The sequence below is a fragment of the Tympanuchus pallidicinctus genome, unplaced genomic scaffold, assembly GCF_026119805.1.
Source record: "Tympanuchus pallidicinctus isolate F22 unplaced genomic scaffold, pur_lepc_1.0 scaffold7, whole genome shotgun sequence".
Lineage (NCBI taxonomy): Eukaryota > Metazoa > Chordata > Aves > Galliformes > Phasianidae > Tympanuchus > Tympanuchus pallidicinctus.
In genome coordinates this window covers 7,518,079-7,539,387 of record NW_026294791.1, presented here as the reverse complement: position 1 = coordinate 7,539,387, position 21,309 = coordinate 7,518,079, and the positions used below count along the sequence as shown (strand labels likewise).

Below are 21,309 nucleotides of genomic sequence, written 5' to 3'. Positions count from 1 at the left end.
AAAAGCAGAAAGCTCAAGTGAAATTTGGTTCAAGCTTAATGAATTATGTTCATTTTCCAGCACATTGTCTTGGCTGATAAATCACAGCTTCACGCACCATTAGCATGCAATGATTGGAATATTTAATCAAAGGCCAGATTTTCCTATCATTTACCTTTGAGAAACCAGATTTGCTTGTTGGAACAGTTTTGAACCATTACACACACTTATCAGGAAAATCTTTGTTTTATGTCAAGTGTTGCAATATTTAAAGTTCGTACAGCCAAGCAAAGTTCGGGAAAAATAAGTGGCTCACTGATCTCAACAGATGCAAAAGGATTTGGGCAGTTATTTGAAAGGACTGCAAAGAAGTCAAAGTAGAAGGAGAACAAACGAGTCTACATTTATAACCAATTAGAAACGCTCATTTGTTCTGTGTTCGGAATAAAATCAAGACCCTTTTATTCTCAGATGCTGTAAGACCCAGTTTTAAAGACAAAAATTACTACTATTTTTTGTTTTGAAGCTCAGAGGATGCCTCTCAGGCTGTATCTGCTTCTCCACCCAGAATCACATCTATGCCAAAGCCATGTTTAATTCAGCTTGTAGGCAGCCTCAAAACTGCTGGCAAGAAGGGCCTCTGCACTTGAACGTCCCGTCCTCTTGTATCTATTTACATTTGAAAATGGGACAAAAATCCTCACTTGTTTCTGCCACATGTTCTCAAAAGCCTGAGGAAAAACTGTTTGGAAATGGTTTGTCAACAAAAGTATAGAGCTATTAAAGGCAAAAACACCTCCAAGAGAAGGGCGAAGCAAAGGTATGTAAAAATGAATACAAATCTGCACTTAAACAGGGTTTCATAACTCCCTCCTGAGTACAGTTTGTGCTCCTGGATAGGAACGAAGTCTCATATTTCCAGAGGAGTGGGTGCTTTTGTTTGCTTCTTGAAACGCTTGGTTGAACAGCAGTGCAGAGCTGTAAAAATCAGTTTATTTTAATGCGCTTTATGGGTCTGATTGTTAACAGAAAAGGCCTGAGGGTTGTGTGAGTCTGTGTTGCTGCACTCCTGCACTAAACTTTTACGCGTGTGATCTCCCACACTGAGTAAATGTTGTATGTGGCCACATGAAGCACTTGTTGTGCCCTAAACAACTCCTGTTTAGGCACAGCTACAACAACCACAGCATCAGTGCCCCATCAGCAGCCACATGCCAGAGGAGCTCCACCTCCTGAAGAAGGGGCTCTGGGAACACCATGGGCTGCTCTGGGCACTGCCATGAGCGGGACTGCCAGGGGCACAGCAGCACAGGAGGGGTTGTACACGTGGTACAGCACTACAGCAGAATCAACATTTGGCCAGGAAGGGATAAATTCTTCTATTTGTCATTCCTTTTCTAAGTCTTGATCTTGTCATCCCCTCCTTGCTGAAGAGCCCCTTCTCTCCAATTCTTCCGCCTTTAAACCTATGACAAGAACTCGAGATGTGAAATTCCAGACTTTTGGGGTTTCCAAATCCATATATAGATCCAGTCTGGATCCAATTAAGTCAGATCTTCTGCAGTGAGTAAGAAGAAAGATAGTGCTCAGCTTTCTGATGACAGCGGTGCTGTAAATCTGGCCCTGAGTTCACTGCTTTAGCCCACTCTCCACATGAACATTTGCTATCTGAGATAGATGCACGGGATTTGTTGTTTTTGTTTGTTTGTTTTTCCTCCTGAGTGAAGGAGATAAACCCCTCTCGAAATAGCAGAAATCAAAATAGCAGACCTTGAATTTTCAGCCAATAGCTGAAACTATTGCAACTTGAAGATACAAGATACAACATATTGCAACTTGAAGATGTGTCACTGAAGTGCAGTCACCTCCACTGGATCTGTAGGTCTTCACTGTTTTGAGCTGCCACGTGTGGCTTCAGAGACATCAACAGAGTAGGCAAAAGCTTGCATCCATTCATCTCATGTTTCCCAACACTTTACATCAATGTTGCTACACTGAGCACCCTAAACAGATTTGTCTGAAACGAGTGGCGACTGGCACACAGAGAAGAAATAATAATTTTAAAACAATTAATTTATCACCTAAGCTGAGTATTCTGGAAAGCCAAGGGATCTATATCAGAGACAGTGTCTGTTATCATTCAAAGAAAAAGTAACGATTACTTAAAGGCTCCCAGTTCTTAGAGGGCAAGTATGTTGATATGCTTCCCAGACCTTGGCATGGTCTCTCTGTATTTTCCCTAGAAAAGGTCTCTCCCTGACAAAATCTCCAGATTTTGAACCCTCACAGCAAGACCTCACAAGAACCCACAGCCACCTACAGAGAAGAGGCCTCTGACCCATGCTCTGTGCTCCCAGAGTAGCAGAAACCCACCTACCACCACATCCCATATCTTCAGAGTTTGCTTATACAGTCAAGGCACTGACCTCCCTCTCCTGTCAAACACTCTCTTTTGCCAATGATCGCTAATCATCACCTTTTCCAATCTGCTCAGCTGGTTCTTTCTTCCCAACCCCTATGAAGGGCACCTCAAGCAGCAGCCAGACAGAAAGCCTCACACGTAAGTTAGTCAGTGCAATAGGTAATAGAGGTTCATATCTCTGGCAATCTCTCCCCTTATTGGTTTTAACAAGTTTTGTTGGGAAGACTCCTCAAGCCTAGGACAAAGCTTTTATTTACATTCATGGACAGAGAAGCCAAGATATGTAAAGAATCAGATTTTTGTTCAAATAGCTCAAAGCAGGTATTAAAAAGCTCTTAGAGTGGCGTGTTTTGTAGAGGATGGGAAAGTCTCTCATTTTGGCTGATCACAAAATTCATCTTGAGCCTGAGAAGCTTTCAAAGAACTTTATTGAAAGCAATATATTTCTCCCCAAAGCTTCATTTTCAAAGATTAAACATCAATGAAGACATTTTTTTTAACAAATTTGCTTCCATCTATGCGAAATTATGTGCATTCCACACTTTTTTTTTTGGCCTAGTTTCACCCTACTCCAATGAGGAAAGCCATAAGGTTTGCATCTCGCTTTGTGTGTGGATCAGGGAGCTGAGGCAGATTGCTGTAGGACCCACTTGGTGGCAATGTCAAAGACCTCATGTCCTGATTTACATCGCTCTCTCTAACTTCTTAGATGTACTTGTTTCAGGCTGAAGTTCTCTAGAGAACATCTAACCACAGACCTGGAAATGATTCTAAATATACTGTAACAAGTGTTGTTAATCACACCCACTCTTATATATTATGGCCTGTAAAACAAGAACAGAGTGAAGAGGACTTCCTACTTCCCATATACTGGCAGCAAAAGCATTTCCTGTGTTGCTGAGCTATACATTTCACTGGGAAGGGATGCTCTCTAGTGGTTAGAAAATGAGGCTGGAAAAACAAAATAGTCACTTCCTGTCTCTTTATCAGAACACTACATGTTAAGAGGTAAGTCATCCCATTTCTATGTGCCTTAGTTTCCCCGAGTGTCCACAGCTTGCAGTATCCCTCTTCTATATGGGGATGGCTTGAATGAAAGTTGCTAAATATTTGGAGGGGAGGTTTTAGGTTAAAGCTAAGTACTACTGCCTAGTTGCATTAGGTCAGAGTGAAAGAGCAGTTGATGGGAAAAGGTGAAAACAGGTACAAGGCAAGAAAGATCTGAAACTTTCTGTCAGATCCTCCCCCGTTTTTATTCTAAGTCAAGGAACTGCTCTTTAACTTGATTACTCCTTATCTCTACCTTAGGCACCACAGATTTTCATATAATTAAAATTTCCTTGACAATTGCCAAGGATTTACAACGTGAAATGTTTCAATTTTTCCTTATATTATGTCTTGGCATCAAAGAATCTGCACTCGTTTTCTAAGTATGGGATAAAGATGATTTCTAGTGGGAGACAAATGAATCAAGACCTTGACACCCCTATTTTTTTCTCTCCCTCTTTTTTCTTTTTCTTTCCTTTTTTTTTTTTTTTAAATACATCTGGTTATTATTGAACAGAGGCTTTCATGTTTTAATGATAAATTGTCTTCTCCCGCTGTAACAATGTCCCCAGACAGCTTGTCTTGGCTGAAATGTCTTCTAAGAGCATCTGCTTTTGATCTATAGAGGTTTTAAATCTTTGAATCTAATCTCTAGCCTGACTGACTTGAAAGCTGATTTCCACAAAAGCAGAGTGTGAAACTTGTAGAAACCCTTTAGTAGAATCATTTGAAATTGTTTAAGAGGCTGTATTGACAATAATCAGTATGTCCTTACGACTGTTTTCTGCACATATACATATAGATATATAAAATATAAGAAAGAGACATAAGAAAGGAATTTGACAAATGCCTCAGTGGTATTTCCATGTAATCTGCATATGTTGTGGCTTAATACTCTAATAAAGAAGGACTGGAAGCTTTCCAGAGCACAATATTTATGCCATGTATATCAATTAAGATAATTGGCAATTATATTGATATGTCAATTAAAGTCAAGTAACTTTAAAAGAGTTATGCCTGCTATTAATTTAGTCATGTGCATAAACTGTAAGCATATTTATAAGGATTCTGCTTAAATTTCTCAATATTGCTCATGCCCAGTACATCAGCACGTAATCACCCCCATTCCTTTTGCTCGTTCTGGTCCATTTTAAGCTACAGTTTGCTAAGGACTGTTAAGAGAGAGATGACAAAATTCAGCACGGCTCTCCACTGGTAGCACAGTTCTAGCACATGGTTTACCTTTATTTAATACATGGAGAGCAGATTTCAATTTCACTCCAGCACAAATGAAAATAGGAGCTGGCCAGTATATGCATGAGATTTCTGTGGCTAAGCAGAAACCACTCCGGCCAAATGAAAGAGAATCTCTTAATGCTGCAATACATTCACATTTTCTGTGTTTTCTTTGTGTGTGTATGATAAATATCCCTTAAGAGCTCCTTTGTCCATCAAACCCCACATAGCGTTTTGAAACACATTAACAGTGACAGACCCTCGTTGGATGAGAGCTTAGGTTTTACTGGGATTGAACGGAAGTTTGGACAAGTTCAAGACGGTTTGAGGAGAATATTTCTTCTCAATGAGCTTTCTGGTTAGAACATAATGGAAGCCAGACCCCAACCTCCCAGGCTTGAGGCCTGCAAAACCAAATCATAACAATTGATGAGGTTTTGCTAAACCAAAGCACCTCCTGTTTTCTCATTACAAAGTTGGGCTAAAAGGGAACCTTTATTCAACCTTTTACTCCTTGCACCTTAGCAGCAGTGCTGCAATAGAATTAAACGACGCATCTCCAATATTTCCAATTTAGGGCATGCATTGCCAAAACAACCCTATGAGCCAGCTTCGAAAGCCCCTGAACACAGCCTGTCCTGGACCATCCAAAGACTTCCCCAAAGTTCATGGCTGAAAATGAATTTTTGAGAGACTCCACTAAAACTTCTAATTATTTCTGTGGCTGACTGGGCCAGAAACAGGACGGAAACAACCATTCCATAACCTCTAAGCACTGCTGCTTCAGTCCAAACCAAAACTCCAAAGCAGGGATGGATGCGAAAAGCAATCAAAAACAACACTGCAAAAACACATATCCATCCTAGAAGTGAGGCTTGATTCGGCTTTGGGTTTGGTCCTAGGCACAAGTTAATAAAGTAGAGTTATTTCCTTAGATTCAATTGCCCACTTCTCATTAGCAAAGCATTTTGATGCTCGGCAATCCAGTGCCTAGCAATGGTTTCTGACTCTGTGAGAGAAAATTGAGTGAATTATTTCTAGGATGTTAAAATAAAATAAAATCTGGACTGATAGAATAAATATGTGGGTTGGTAATGGGCAAGAAGCCTTAAGCTGAGCTAAGAGGCTTACCTACTCTAGGAAATGAGTACTGCATGGGTCTAGCATAGAATTTTTCTCTATTTTGCGTGATGATCATCAAATGATAGGATTTTCTCAGGACTTCAGTGTCAACTGAAGAATCTTGCACTAAGAGAACAGTTTATGAGGCATTACTAAACTGAACCATTATCTGCAAGTTCTTCTCATTGTTCCTTTGACTGAACAAGTGCCTGAGCTGAATTTAAGATCCCCTCCCCAGACGCACTTTCTGCTCTCATGGGGTTTGGTTTGTGATGAAGGAACCAATGTGAAGAGTCTGCAGCTGCCAAACAGAAATAGCAACACAACCCAGCTTTCCTGAGCCAGTTTCTGGCAGAGACACTAAGAACTGCTCCACGGTGCTGCTTCACTCCAGCCAACTCTAATCAAAGGGGAGATTCAATGGGAAGGCACCCATTGCTTCAGCAAGGCAGCGCAAAGCCCAACAGCTGCCTGCAGCTGGCAACACACATCCTCACTGCACTGCGGTATCACTGCAGATTTGCTAACTCTCCTGTTGAGTGCAGTTAAGCATTAGAACTGCTAATACACAGCGATTTTGCCTTAAGCTTGAAAGCACCAGAGGTTAAACAGATTTTGATATAAGAGCCTACAAGGAACACTCTATTTAAAAAGCCTATGCATCACTGGCTACAACTGAAAGGATGATGAGTGGTAGGAGGAGATGAAAGGTAGTTCAGACATGGGTATGATGACAACAGTAAAGGGAAATTAAATACACTGCAGGGAAATAGAAGTCATAATCATCTTGGGTTTGCAGCTCATGAACAGTGAAAAGCTTATGTGATGAAACAGCAGGTAGAAGTGCCTCGAGACTCAAGTTTTAAGGCCCCAAGAGTTTAAACTTGACATTCAAGCCCTTTAAAGTTTTATGAGGGCATCCAGTAATTCCTCCAGCTCAGCCCCACCGCCTGATGTGCTGGTTGTTTGATTTACACACTTTCCTGAGTGTACAAAGAATTCCAGGGAAAGCATGCAGAAACCATTGTAGGCCTGTAATTAAATAGCTCTTATGCAGCTTATCCTCTCTGATAATGAATATTCAGCCTCATTTCAAAAGGCCACCACATCTCTGGCTGGTGAAAACTGACACATCCCCACCAAGGAATAAAAGCCCCAGGACAATTTTTATCCCAAGAACTACAATACAACCAGCCCTCAAAAAAATGTGCTCTCTGCTCTTGCTAATTCACACAGGGTAATTCACATGCTTGAGCATCCTCTGATTAAAATGTTAAGGCTGGACAACACCCTCTGCCAGCAAACATCTTCCAGCAGAGAACTGCAGCTACGCCACATCACTGCCATCCTTCACCAGTGCTTCTCTCACCCAGGTACATGAACAACCCACAAGAAGTCACTTAAAACACAAAATGGCAGCAATCGCTTTAGTGACCAGCTCAGATTAGTCAACAGAACCTATACCTAAAACAGTTTTGTACTAATTCTATCCTTCTGCTTATTATAATAATTACTTTTCTAATTACAGCTCACTAATTATACTGGAATTGTACACAATTATGCTAGTAATCTGACTGTGCAGTAATGCTACTCTTGGTAGATACACATCTTTAGTCCCAAATAGAATTGATGATTCTTTAAATATATATATACATATACATACATATATATATATATATATATATATATATAAAACAGTGAGTGATCCTTCCTCCCCTTTCCCCACCTCATCCATTTTTTCCCTCTTTTATAACTTCAAAAAATATAGATGGTCAGCATCTTCAATCACAGCCATCAACTTGACAGTGCTGATGAGCACAGTTTGAGAGACTCGTCAGCTATATCTTGACCACTTCAAGCAGCTTCATGACTGGCAATAAACCAAGCAAATGCTTGTGCTCCTTCCCCACTTGCAGGGTCATTTCAGACAAACTCTGGGAGATGTTTGCGATCTAGGCAAACTTTTGGAGACTATCTGGCAATGTACAAACTGCAGTACCACAGAAGCAAGGTTCTATGAACTCTGGAAAATGTACTCACAAAAATCCTTCAGTGGAGACATGGGAGAGCTACTGTGCCTCAAATCAGAGGCACAAACTTCAGACGAAACAGCATAGACAACTTCTCTGCGATGCCTTAAGCTAAGATTCCATTTATTCAGCAGAGAACAAGGGAAGTTTGCCTTGTTCCTGGTGTGAAAGAGAATAATTCAGGATTAAAAATCCCTTGGAGCACATTTGCCATTTTGGATGAATGGGAAGATGAGAAGAACATCATTATGGGTTATTATCACATCAGGTTAAGGAAGGGGACAAAGAAGGAACACTTTGTAACAGATTTTTGAAAAATAAATAAGTCTGAATGGATTAATAGGAGAGAGAGGTGAAGTGCACATTGGACCACAGAATTTCTAACACGTGCCCTCAGATACTGGGGACACCAGCCTACAGCCAGCACTGTCAGACGCAGCCCAGCATAAGGTCTTGACTGCCTTTAAGAAGCAGTTTGCCAACTTTTAACAAATAATATCAGTATTGTTTTGTGCATGTGTTTTTCATCAGACAACTTGAACTTCTCATTCAATTTTTTTTTTTTTTATTTCTTACAACTCAGTTTCCTTTCTCCTATCTGACAGACCTCGTTTGGGTCCACCTGTCTAAGCAGCTCTCTGATAATTCTTAAATCTCTAGGCCAGTTTCCAGCAAAATTATGGGAGAGTAAGGCCATTACCAACTACATCTTCAACGAAGAGAAATAACTAAACAAGGGAAGAAAAATCTAATTAAAAAAAATATCACTAAACAGCATGACTACAGCGCAAAAAAAAAAAATCAACCCTTACTGTACAAGAAGCCAGACTGAAATAACTTCCAGAAGAAATGTGGTCACAGTGGATCAAATCTTGAAAGAATGACATCTTGATACAAAACAAAAAAAGGTGATAAGGGGACTGCTTAGCATCTGCAAATTGAGTCCTGTGTAGCTGTGTAAGGATAAGCCATACCAAGGGACATAACTTAACAACCTGCAATAGCCAGATGTCTCCAAATATCAGGCCTGATTCTGTATGATCCATTGAAAAACTGATGCAGTTGCATCCTCATCACAACTCCAGGCACTTGGGAGTGGCACATGGGATGCTCACTGCACCCATGAGATATGGAGTTTGCCTTCCAGTGTCAACAAACCCCTAACATACCTGCAGGCCCAAGTGCTTCAAGCACTTACACTGGAAGTAAGACAAGAAACAATAAGTGCCACACTTCTACTCTTCAAATTGTGAGCCAGCTCTGCCTTTGATGCTATATACAAAGTCTTCATGTTCTTATTTTTCTAATTCCTGCAGATTTGATTGCCACATATGGCCAGTTTCAGCAATTGACAAAATATTTCCTTTTCTATTCCACTTACGTCAGAGCTTTCTGGAGCCACAGATTGCTGTGACCTAGCAAATAACAATGAGAAGCAGCAATGTATCCTTTGCACTCAAAACCAAAACACCACAGCAACAGCAGAAACTCAGCTTCTCCCACCCGCAAATTTCCATCACTTCACACAGGATGGCTGCTGTGTTGTTTTATTCTGGTTTTGATGATCCCCTTTTCACTCACGATCCAGCCAAGATACAGACAGACAGATACTGGGAGCATCTGAAAGATATTACCACAGTCTACCACTCTATGGGAGGCTCCAGATAATTGACAGCCAGGGCAGACAGAAGTGCCTGAAGAGATACACCACTCATTAATAGGTTTTAGAGTTTTCAAGCTAACAGTGTTAAAATTCAGTATTTATTAGTCCAGCCTAAACTTATGGCAACTATTATCGTTATTTCCAACTCTCAAATTGTACTTTCCACTAGAGGTCCCAATGTACTTAGTACTTACACAGGGAAAACCAGCTCCTTTTTCTTTATGGCAGAGGACAGGTGATATATTCAGGGCCACCAAAAAACATCCAGTGCAGGATGGCACACACAACCAAGGTCTCCAAAGACATTCAATTTACGTGACCTGGGACATCTCACACTTACTGGGAAGGTCATATATCAGGTGGCCACCTCTTTGTAGGACAAACTGGAGACTTCAAGTAACATCTTCCTAACTAGGATAATTTTCAAGCACAGAATGGAATTCTCTTCCAGTTAGAAGCAAACATGAGCCCATTTGCCTTAAGCCTGCATTTCCTGACTTTCCAAACAAGGGGAAAAACACAGTTGTACTGCCCTAGGGATCAAACAGAGGAAGAGAATGTTAACCTGATACAGTTAGTTGGAGAAGAAAAGCAGTCTTTCTGAAAGAAAAATCTCACTGCAATCATTATGCTGTCTTTGTCCACACAGACCAAAGTCCCCATTCAAACCTTCCCCAGAGCACCAGGGTGGTGGTTGCTTTATGAGGCTCTTTGGCTAGAGAGCCTGAGAAGAGGTTTCTGTAGCCGGGAGCTCAGCCCACCGAGGTTAACCAAGCAACAACTCCAAAGGGGATTTTATACAAACGTATCCAAATTGAACCATTACTCTCTTCTTTCCCTGAAACATCCTTCTTTTCAGGGTTTCTAAAACAAACAACCCTTTTCCCTCCTCTTTCAAGCAACAGACCTTTTTCCACACTCAAAAGCAACCAAAAATATGTTTAATTTTACCAGTTTTGAGGCAGCTCCACCCCACCCAAAGAACACACTGCTCTGGGTCCAGGTCTGTGTGCAGGGCAAGGAATGCAGCAGCTCTGTGCACTTAATGCACACTGCCCACACTAGCTTGGCACATCCCTGGGGCAGCATACTAATCTGTGATTTTTTTTCCCCCCAAATCCTCTTTTATAATTGAAATAGAGAACATTTTATGCAACATAACTTCAAGCTTTATCATCACTATTTTTCTTACTGCTCTAATTTTGTCCAGCTGTGGTGGCAGCTGGAGATGGGTAGCAAGGAGAACATTCCTTTTTGAGTTGCAGTGAGACCTTTCCACTCATTTCCACTTTATTCCACTGGCATCCTGAAAATAAGGCAGCATGTGGATGAGGATAAATAGTGATCTTTTCCATTGTCCTTGACCTTTTCCTTTAATTACATTTAGGCTGGAATAGGAAAATCTTACTCAATTTCAAGAATTCTTCTGGTACTTGTTGAAATATAGAAAACCATATGACTGAAAGCATGTAACTGTTAGGTCTCTGTTCATAAAGCAAAAAAAGAAATAAACATTTATGGAGAAATGCACCCAAATAATTCCATACAAAAATATTGGGGTCTTTCTTCCCCATGTATTTTCAGCTCTGGCTTTGTTTTCTCTTTGGCAAACCCCATAACCAGATATTCTCCAAGCTCATTTCCAGGAAAGCAGATTTCATCAGTGAACACTAAAATTCCATGGAATTTTAGCAACTGACAATGATTTCTCGCCAGAATCTTTCAGAACGCTTCAGGGTGGATTTCTTCTTTTTTTTTTTCCTATCCAATGGAGTTTCCTAATATTTCCTTCCAGTTCTTCATCCCCGTCACCTAAGAGACAGAAGTACTTTACCACAGCTGTCTGAGGTATCTTCGTCTACCCCCAAGAACCAATAGTAGTCCGTTTCTACCAGCTGAAATAAGGATCGCCCACACCAAATTTCAACATTCAAGTACCAGCTGACAGTGTCAAAATTCAAGACCATTTTTCAACAGAATAAATCTTCACTGATTCTAAATGCACAACAGTAATCATATTTGAAGTCAGATCTAAAGTTTGTTGCCTTCAAGGCCTTGATACTTGAATAAAAAAAAAAAAGCTCGAACAGGAATATTGGTTTTATGACATTAGAAACCCAGGAAACCACCTTCCTGGTGGGATTTTGTACTTTTTTCTCTAAACAGCACAAAACACTACATAATCAGAGATCACTGTAACAAGCTATCAATATCTACTTCATTTTGGACAATTTCATATTTGGTCATATACGCTGAATCTAGTTTCAGGCACCTACTTCTGCCAACTACATTGGTTGCAATGGGGACATCCATGTTCCTCCAAGGGTCACTAGAGAAATACACATTGCTAGAAATCATTTGAGAGGCTATCAGATTTTATCTTTGCAGCAAAGAAACTTCACCAATAGGCATGCATTTCTCTCCACTGATTATAAGAGGGAAAAAAAAAAAAAACAAAAACAAACACCAAAAGAACTGTGATCAGAGAAGCCCTGTCTGTCTACAGTTCTCATTAACACAGATAGTGTTAATTAACACCGGAGCCATTCCTGTTAAAGTGGCCAGAAAGTCCTCATGGGGAAGTGAAGAAAGAAGCGACATTCTTATTCTTAGGGGTTTTAAGAGCTGGACTCAGCAAGGCCCTGAGCAGCCTGACCTGACTGTGAAGTCAGCCCTGCTCAGAGAGGGCTGAAGGGTTGGAGATCTGCAGAGCTCCCTTCCAAACTAAATTATGCATTTATGAAAGAAGCTTTATGGGAGCTGGCATTACAGAGAGATGTGCACAAAGCGCCCTATCAAAACATATTCCAAACCACATAAAATAGGTACAATTAATATTTTTCAGAAAAAAACACACAAATTGCCAGACCAGGCCCTTCCAGTCAGTCCATCAAGTCCAGCATCCTCTTCCTGCAGGAGCCCACGGCAGAGGCGTCAGAGAGAAATGTGCAGAGCCCCACCATAAATGACTTCAGAACAACATAACCAAAAGAGAAATTCCTTCCTAATCCCAGGCAGCTAGTAATATGTTGATACCCTGAAGCATATGGGTTATTATCCTCATTAGATTTACACTTATGCAGCGTCACTGGGGATGTTCTTGCTGCCCATGCCAAGGACATGTTTTCCTGGCACACACTGGAGGCAATACAGAGCTTGCTCAGGCCTTTGCTACTCTAGCTAAGCTACTGTATGCCAATAAAATCTTCACACCACACCATCTTGAATTAGGCAATATATATTTATACAGTCTGTGTGGTAACAGTAAGGTTTTTTTTTTTGTTTTAAAGGCAGAAGTATGTAATAAATGACATCCCTTTAAACATGCACAGACTTTACATTTCAGCACCTTCTGCCTTACACTCCTCCTACAGCTCCAGCTCCTATATTTTGTTATGAAATTTATGGGTTTATGCATACCAAAATTGTGTGTGTGTGTGGACTGCTACCTCCAGGGTGGTCTTGGAGAAACGAAGCAAATAAGATGCTCAAATTTGATTACAGGATATAATAAAAGTCAAGACTTCTTTCAGGGGACTATATGAGAATGAGCTGGAAGAAGAAGAAAATCTTTTTTTTTTTTTTTTTTTTTTTTTTTTTTTTTTTTATAAAGGAACTGAAACAGCTTTCTCCCCACCCAACAGAGTTGGCAGTGATAGCCAATTTTCCTGTGTTTGAACCTTCGAGTATGCACTTCAGAACCTCACGTGGTGAAAACTAACCCCAGAATTCCCAGGAGACAGCTGAAAAACCCATTTCAAGGGCAACACTTTGATTTCTTCACATACACAAAATTGGACCTTTTTTTTTTTTTTTTTTTCAGTCAGAGAAAATCTCCAGCCTCTGAGTGAAGGGAAAACTGCAGCGATTACTCCTGCCTTTAGATGGCTGGATAAATATTTACCCTATAAGACCATATATTAAGGAATGAGCTTTTTCTTTTTTTTTTTTTTTTTCCCTCCTTAAAATACTGTTTCACTGTCTCAGCAGTTGTGAATGGCCCTGGTGTCTCTTCCAGTGTGAGCAGCCATTTTGCTGATGCATCACCTTGCTTTTGCTGGAAAGAGATTAGAGACTGACACCATTAACATCAGTGGCAACATCCCCAAGCATTGCTTCACTGCACCCTACATCTTGTGTTGTCATTTATGTCTGAGCAAAATAAACAGAGCGGTCAAAATATGCCACCAGTTCAAAATGAGAACCTTCTATGCTCACCTTGCCCTTATTTTTCATGGTTATAAATGACTAATCCAGAAGACACGCTGCGATGTCTGAGAGTTGAGCAGCTTTGGTTGTGCATACCCTAACCCACCAAGGACTTCCCAGGCTGGATAACGCTGGAAAGCAACACCAATCCATCATCTTCCTTCCTTCATACCAACTTGAGGATGAATCTAGAAAATGCAGTTCCCCATTCACAGAATCACAGAATCACCCGGGTTGGAAGGGACCTCAAGGATCATGTAGTTCCAACCCCCCTGCCTAGCAGGGCCACCAAACACACACATTCAGATCAGGTTGCCCAGGACCCTGTCCAACCTGGCTTTGAACACGTCCAAGGACGGGGCATCCACAACCTCCCTGGGCAGCCCATTCCAGGGCCTAACCACTCTCCTTGTAAAGAACTTCCCCCTAACATCCAACCTAAATCTTCCCTCCTTCAACTTGGATCCATTTCCCCTAGTCCTGCTGTTGTCAGCCCTTTTGAAGAGTTTACTCCCCTCCTGGGTGTAGGTTCCCTTCAGGTATTGATAGGCTGCAATGAGGTCACCCCGCAGCCTTCTCTTCTCCAGGCTGAACAAGCCCAACTCCCTCAGCCTGTCCTCATAGGGGAGGTGCTCCAGCCCCCTGATCATCTTAGTCGCCCTCCTCTGGACCCTTTCCAAGATCTCAATGTCTTTCTTGTACTGAGGGCTCCACACCTGGACACAGTACTCCAGATGGGGCCTCAAAAGAGCCGAGTAGAGAGGGACAATCACCTCCCTGTCCCTGCTGACCACCCCTCTCCTGATGGAGCCCAGGATCCCATTTGCCTTTCGAGCTGCCAGAGCGCACTGCTGGCTCATGTTAATGTCACGTTAATTCAATTAGCAAAAATAGGGAAAAAAACATTTCAAAGCTGTAACTTAATAGATTCTCTAATTCTCTTAGTCCCCAGAGGAGTGGGCTTCTAATAACTCATTGCACAGGGAGGGACAGATTGCCATAATGTTGCTGGTGTTGTATGGTACTTTACCTCACAAGAAGTCCCAATGAAGCTTATGAGTAAGAAGCCCATCATTTGATCCAAGGAGAACAAAAGCAAAAAGGGTGGAAGTGCCAAATCACACTGGTTGGTTTCCCCCAAGATTTTTCCCAAGTCCTCCATCATGAAAAACTCTTCTGCGATAGAATTGTCTGTCTGTTAGTGAAATAAATCATGGGCTGTAATACACGCAAGAGCTATACGAAAAACACAGAGCAATGAAATAAGCATTGTTTTCTTGGGGAAAATTGTGAAAAAAATATCAAAAAACACATACATATTGCTGACAGCTTGAACTAATTTAGATAAAAATATAAACAAAATAGAAAAAGCAAAATCCAGAGAGGAAATAAAAATTTGCAAGGAAAAAGCACGCAGTAATGGTGCCATTTCTGCAAGCTTTTAAAAAGGGAAACAGAAGTCTAATTGAAACTTTATATACCTAATTTTGTGGTATTTACTTCAAGAGGGTAAAAATAGCAGCACTTCCAAAACAAATTCCCTGACTCCATTGGATACATCAACAATGCTGCTTTCTATGGCAGTCTTTACTGGTAAAAACTACTGTTCATGCACAACATATGACAGTTCATGAAAAGATGTTTCATGAAATAAATTGTTTTATCACTACTATCCAAATATCCAAACTATTATCCAAACGCTAAAGCGCTGGCAATAGCAGCAGTTGCTGCTGATGAAATTATAACTTCTATTACAACAGCATTTACTCATTGTTCACAAAAAAAAAAAAAAACCCTCCATATCTGCGCTATAATGGCATTTTCCTATACCATAAGCTTTAGTTAGAAAGCACTATGAATTTCAGCACAGCTTGTATTCATTCAAGCAGCAGTGACGCTGGGTGACAGAAGGCCTCATTCTGCAAGTTTTCTTTTCTGCAATACAATTTGCTTGTATTGAGCAGTAAGATTGTAAACACTCAGACAGACAGCATTTTTCTCTTTTTCAAAGAGACTTCCTGCAGTACTTGTCCTCAGCACAGCATCTTTTGATCATTAAGGAAACCTGGGTTTGCTCAAGGTGAATTTTCCTCTCATTGCTCCCTCTAACCATCACCTCATCCCAAACGTCATTCATCAAATGAGGGGAAAATGAAGCAACTTTGGTTCACCATTAAGCAGTGCAGGGCTCTGGTAGGAATATAGTATAGCTACTATGCTCGGTAAGAGGGAGTGAGAGAGAGAGACGACAGAGCTATCCCAGCTCCTTCCAAGCACAACAAACATGACGTTGAGAAATGTGGTCGGAATAACTCTGGGCAAGGCTCTCCTTGGCTCAGCAGCCAGCTCCCCATAATTTCCGGATAAATACAGCATTGGGTTAATAGATAAGGCAGGAGGCTTCTCAGTTCCTTCACCTGAGCTTTTTTTCTCTGATTGCTAAGCCAGCTTTATGGCCTTTAGATTCTGAATCAGAAAAAAGATGATCAGCCCAAAACAAACATACGATCCAAAAAGAATTAACTCAGAGCCACTGATCCACACCCATCTTGAAAGTCATCCACAACAACCTGGGGCACAGCATCTTTAGAACAACAGCATTAGTACTAGCAATTGTTTTTTCAAACCCATCTCAGGCTCCTGGTTGAAGATGGGGAGACAAACTGCTGAATAAAAAGAGCTTTGCAGAAGCCTATCAGCCCATATTCTCTCATTATTCCCATAAACAGATCATGTACAAGCTAGTTTTCAGTGCCTCACGCCTTGCCCATGCAAGTTCCCAGCAAGTTCTCTAATGCTGAATGTAGAGAAGGCAATGCATTCACTTAAGGTACCCTTCTCCATTTGCTGTCAGCACCCTTGTACATAATATCATGCCTCTCTTTGCATTCTGTGGCATTCACACAGAGTGTTTAAAAACAAAAAATTATTAGCTGGCTATTAGTTACACCACAGAATCAGTTTTCTGAGAAGACATCTAGAGCTCCACTCACCATAATGCAGGGAACACAGGAAAGCTTTATGGGCCTCTCCCTGCCTCCAGAGAGGAAGATCTCTGAGCGTCCCTGCATCTGTCAAATGTGATGTTTATTTCTTCTGTGGAACAAGCTATCTTTATGAAATGAAATTACTGCCCTTCATATATTAAAATAACACCTCCTCAGGAGAGGCTTCCACGGGCACTGGCTATAGCCTGTTTCATAAAGGGAACATTTACCCTGCAGAAAGCTTAAAAGTCAGCAAGACCAATTGGGAAGCATGGGATCAGTACATTTCATTTTTGCTATGAAACTAAAAGTACCATGCAAAGGTGAGCTTTCATTGTTTGTTGCTGGGGATATTATAAACAACTTCTCCATGTTTCAAAGCTAGAAACAAAGAAAGCTTAAATGTGGATTTTTAGCAGTACTGTTAAATTTAATAGACGTTTTGTGCAGCTTTGCACTGAAGTTGTTTAATGGTTTATATACATGGCTGGCTTCATACCCCGGTGCTTTTACCTCATGCTAAACTATGTAAACGTTCTGCTGGAAACACAACTACTTTTGTATCCAGGAAGCAGGGCTTTGAAGCATAATGTGTAAAAGTGAGTGGGATTTCAACACACGATACTTAAATGCCATTCTTCACTCCATACAGACAATGTATTTCTTGTCAGTGCCATGAGGTTTGCAGAGAAAACAAGCAGAAAACTTCTTTGGATATTTGTCAGCTAGTAAAAGCCTGAGCTTTGGAGCACTACGTGATAAGTAATCAGCTGTATAAAACGAAAGTATTTGAGAGCCTTTCTGAAACCTTCAACTTTTCTCTAAAGTCTTTCCCCCCCCCGATGCATTCAAAGCAAAACACCTATTTTTTCATCTGCTCCTTCAATTATGTACTCTTTATTCAGCATCCTCTCCCTAAACACCCCCTCCACCAGTGAACAGCCAGCACTACCAACTCATAAGCTCAACCTGGTTAGCCTAATTTTTAAACTCCTGCTTGAAACCACTTAAAAAAAAAAATATGGGTTAAAGGTATAATGCAAGAAAATTCAGCTTAATGCTTGGAACTCCTCATCAAGTGGTTCCAATCCACCATCACAGACTCCTCTGTGAGTGGGAGAGATAGTGAGACAAACTGCTGAGAGTTAAAGAAGAGCTGCAGAAGCCCATTAACTTGGCCTGTTATGCCAACAGAGATGCTATTCCCATAAACTCACCATGTATATAAGCAAGCTGAAAAGCCTTAACTTCCATTTAACTTTGAGGATACGCAGTTGAACCCCAAGTTTCTCACTTTCCCAATTGATTTTCACTGTGCACGTGACAGAAACTTCAAAAAGTACACAAATGTTCTTCAAAATTTTCCCATCTGCTTCCACAAGCATGAGATTTGATACAGCAGGGCTCATTTCAGCTCCTACAGATATTTGTTTTAGTTTCTTGTGTATATATATATTTTCTAGGATAGAATTAATGAGCACTTCAGGAATCAAGAACAGACAAGAATCTTGAATTTTGGTGAAGCACTAGTAATCAACATGTTGGCAAAAGAGCACTTTTTCCATGGTAATGACATATTTGAGATCTATTATCCAATGCTTAGCACACAATCTCTTTAGAAGATGATAGCTTCCACTTTGAGTGAAATACTGAGGATTGGTAGATCCTTCCATAGCTACAGGCATCAACACACCAACTTGAGCTAAGGAATCATAAAGACCCCCCTAGTGGAAATAGCTTTCCCAATGGCTACCTACACATTCAGACTGAAAAAAACCATGTGATAAGATGAAGAGTAAGTACTACTGGGTGGTAAAACTCCTTATGTTTCCTATCAACCATACACTTGCAGAGCATCCTTCCAATGATATGAGAGCTCTGTGCTCTAAACATTGTCCAGGACTCATTTATACAGGATACATTAAAGGATTTACTCTTCAGCTTCCTTTTGGAACTCAAAGAGTGACAATTTCACATTGACCACTCTGTATTGCTTTCATATGGCCATTGATGCGTTGCAGCAATAAAAGCAGCACCACACTGACAGGTCACAAACAAAAAGAAGGACAGCGTTTTGTTGTACCTCTTTGAAGAGGCACGATGGACTGTTTCTGCACTGTGAGCACGCAGAATCCCATCACCTACCTGCTTTGCTCCCATTCCACCAAAAGCCATACAAACATTTCCATCCACCTACATATACTTCAATCTTTCTCTCAAAGCCACAGGTTCTCTTACAGCCTATCAATATAAGGTCAGGCTAAGAATTTGTAAGATACTTCTGCATTTCCTGATATGAAACACAGAAAAAAAATAGTACTATGGTGCTGCAACTTTCAGTCAACATTTTATCTAACAACTTCAGCAAGCACTGGACTTGCAGATTCATAAATCAAAGCGTTTTCGCTCATGAATTCCCAAAAGTAAACGTAGGATAAAATGAGAAACTATGAATAACCAAGAAAAGGCTTTTGAGAAAATTCCCTTAGTTAGAACGTACGTCTCTAGAACGGGTTTTGACCAAGCCAAAACAGCCCACTAGAAAAGCCCTTAGTCCCCATCCTTCTTTTCAGCTCCCACAGATGCAACGTTCATTCCTCGCTTTGACTGTACCCTGATGTCAGCATGCAGTTCTTGTACATTTTGTCTTAAACATATACATTAAACAAGAATCACCTTTCTCCTGAACACAATGCCTATTTCACACCTAGAGAGCTCTGCATTCGCATACCTAAAAGAATGATCAGATTCCCTTGAGATTCCTATCTTACACCTAGATGTTCACCTGTTTCCACCTATCACACAGGATACATCATTCTCCTTCCTCTAATTCAGTGTCGGAATTTAATTTCTTTCTGAAATCCATTACAGCCAGTTTGGCAAGGAGACTTGAAGCTAGATTTCACAGGCGAACTATGTGCATTTAAGGGTTTCAGAGCTTCAGTTTCCTGCTCATAGAAGAAACGTTTTCTTTTTAACTCTCTCTCAAGAATGCTAAAGAAAGCCAGGGCTATCTGACATATTTTGGCTTGCTGTTACTAATACTTCATGGTCTGATGATAAACATAATAGGTCGTAAGCTGGGTATTGTGCTGAATTTGTATGTAAAGCATTAATTGTTGGGAACTGGAATTGAAATCAGATGGCCCACTTCAGGTTGACCTAACCCAATGGGTTTTTCACACCTGAGTGGCAAGTAAATCAGTGCTGGCCCGAGAGCGTGCGATGTTGTGCTGCTTACTGAGGCACTGGCAAAAACAGAATGGAAAAAAAAACACACGCATGTGGGCACACACATACATAAATACATGGAAATTATTCAGGCTCCACGTTGCTGCAGCAAATACATGGAAATTATTCAGGCTCTATGTTACTGCAGCTGCTAGGCTTTTACATTTGAGACTATTTTAAAGCTCTTTAAAAAGAAATATTTTGCCTCAGATTTAATGTCACTGAGCAATTGCAGTTTCCTTGCATGCCAACTCACATCTCCTGTCTCAGGATATCTCCCTGCACTAAGAAGAGCATTTCCAAACCCTGTTGTACAACTCTGAAGCTTTGCTAACACAACCAGAGCAGTATCACCCTGTCAAATGCCAGAGCCTTTATGCAAGTGCTTCACCAGGACAGCTAAGGAAATTAGCCAACTGTTACGTGCAGAGCTTGGGGATGAAGGAAACAGAAGTTTAAGGACTGAAAGGAACAAGGGGAGGGAGAATTGTTGCTGAAAATTATTTTTGGTAGAAACAGCATTGGTGCAAGAGACTTCCAGTGTTAGAAAAGGCATCGTTAAGTGGAATGTAGTTCCAAAAGCAAAAAAATGTGTATAATTAAGACGGTTGTGTTTGTTCAAATGGCGTGTGGGAGAAGGTATGACTTGATTGACATTAATTGCTTCTATTAGGGCTGTGTATACTACAGCCAGGCACCAAATAGAGACATACAACCCACAGATTAAGCAGAGGACAGTGGTTCTTTTGTAGCTCTTGGAGCATTTTTGGAGCTGAAAGACAGTTCTTGAAGCAAGGAGCCAGACTGCAAAGAAGTCCCAATGGGAGCTTAACATCACAGGTGAAAACACACCTCTGAAAGCTCTTGCCACCTGCTCTAATTGAAGAATTTAAATGTCTCAAGGCTTTTACATCTGTAAGCAAACATCTCTTAGACACTGTCACAATGAAAGGTTCATAAGGAACTCTCTGGCTTATTGTTCACCTTAGTAAACACCTCCTAGCCCAAGATTCACAATGGTGGCAAGTGGTCAGCTACCACCCAGCACTGATGACTCCACAGCCTCACTGGCCATAAATCCTCTAAAAGCAGTATTTCTCACAGCTGTAGCACGAAGGCCAAATTCACATCTCAGAAAATGCTTAGGGCACTGTGCTACCATAGAAGAAGCAAATCAATTCCTGCCTCTTCTTCCTCCCTTGATAGCTCAGAAATTCCCTCAAGGCAAAAACATTCTCCTTGTCCATATTCCACCACTATGAGAAGACCTAACGGTAGGAGAAAATCAGCTCTAACTAGCTTTTAGACCAGCAATGGAGACATCTGTAACGTGATAGGAAGAACAGCAACAATAGCAGAGTAGCAGAAGCCCAGGACACAGCA

At 40.9% G+C, this 21,309-nt stretch overlaps 1 protein-coding gene and 1 long non-coding RNA gene across 3 annotated transcripts in view; both read right to left on the bottom strand.

Moving 5' to 3' along the window:
- TRABD2B (TraB domain containing 2B) overlaps positions 1–21,309 on the bottom strand; it is a 257,922-nt gene that overhangs the window by 188,867 nt on the left and 47,746 nt on the right. The gene's annotated exons all lie outside the window — the stretch shown is intronic.
- Positions 411–13,855, bottom strand: LOC128072329 (uncharacterized). The gene is made up of 4 exons (XR_008202210.1): positions 13,718–13,855; positions 10,692–10,805; positions 9,840–10,032; positions 411–1,445 (listed from the first exon to the last, which is right to left on the bottom strand). It is a non-coding gene; the product is annotated as an uncharacterized LOC128072329 (long non-coding RNA).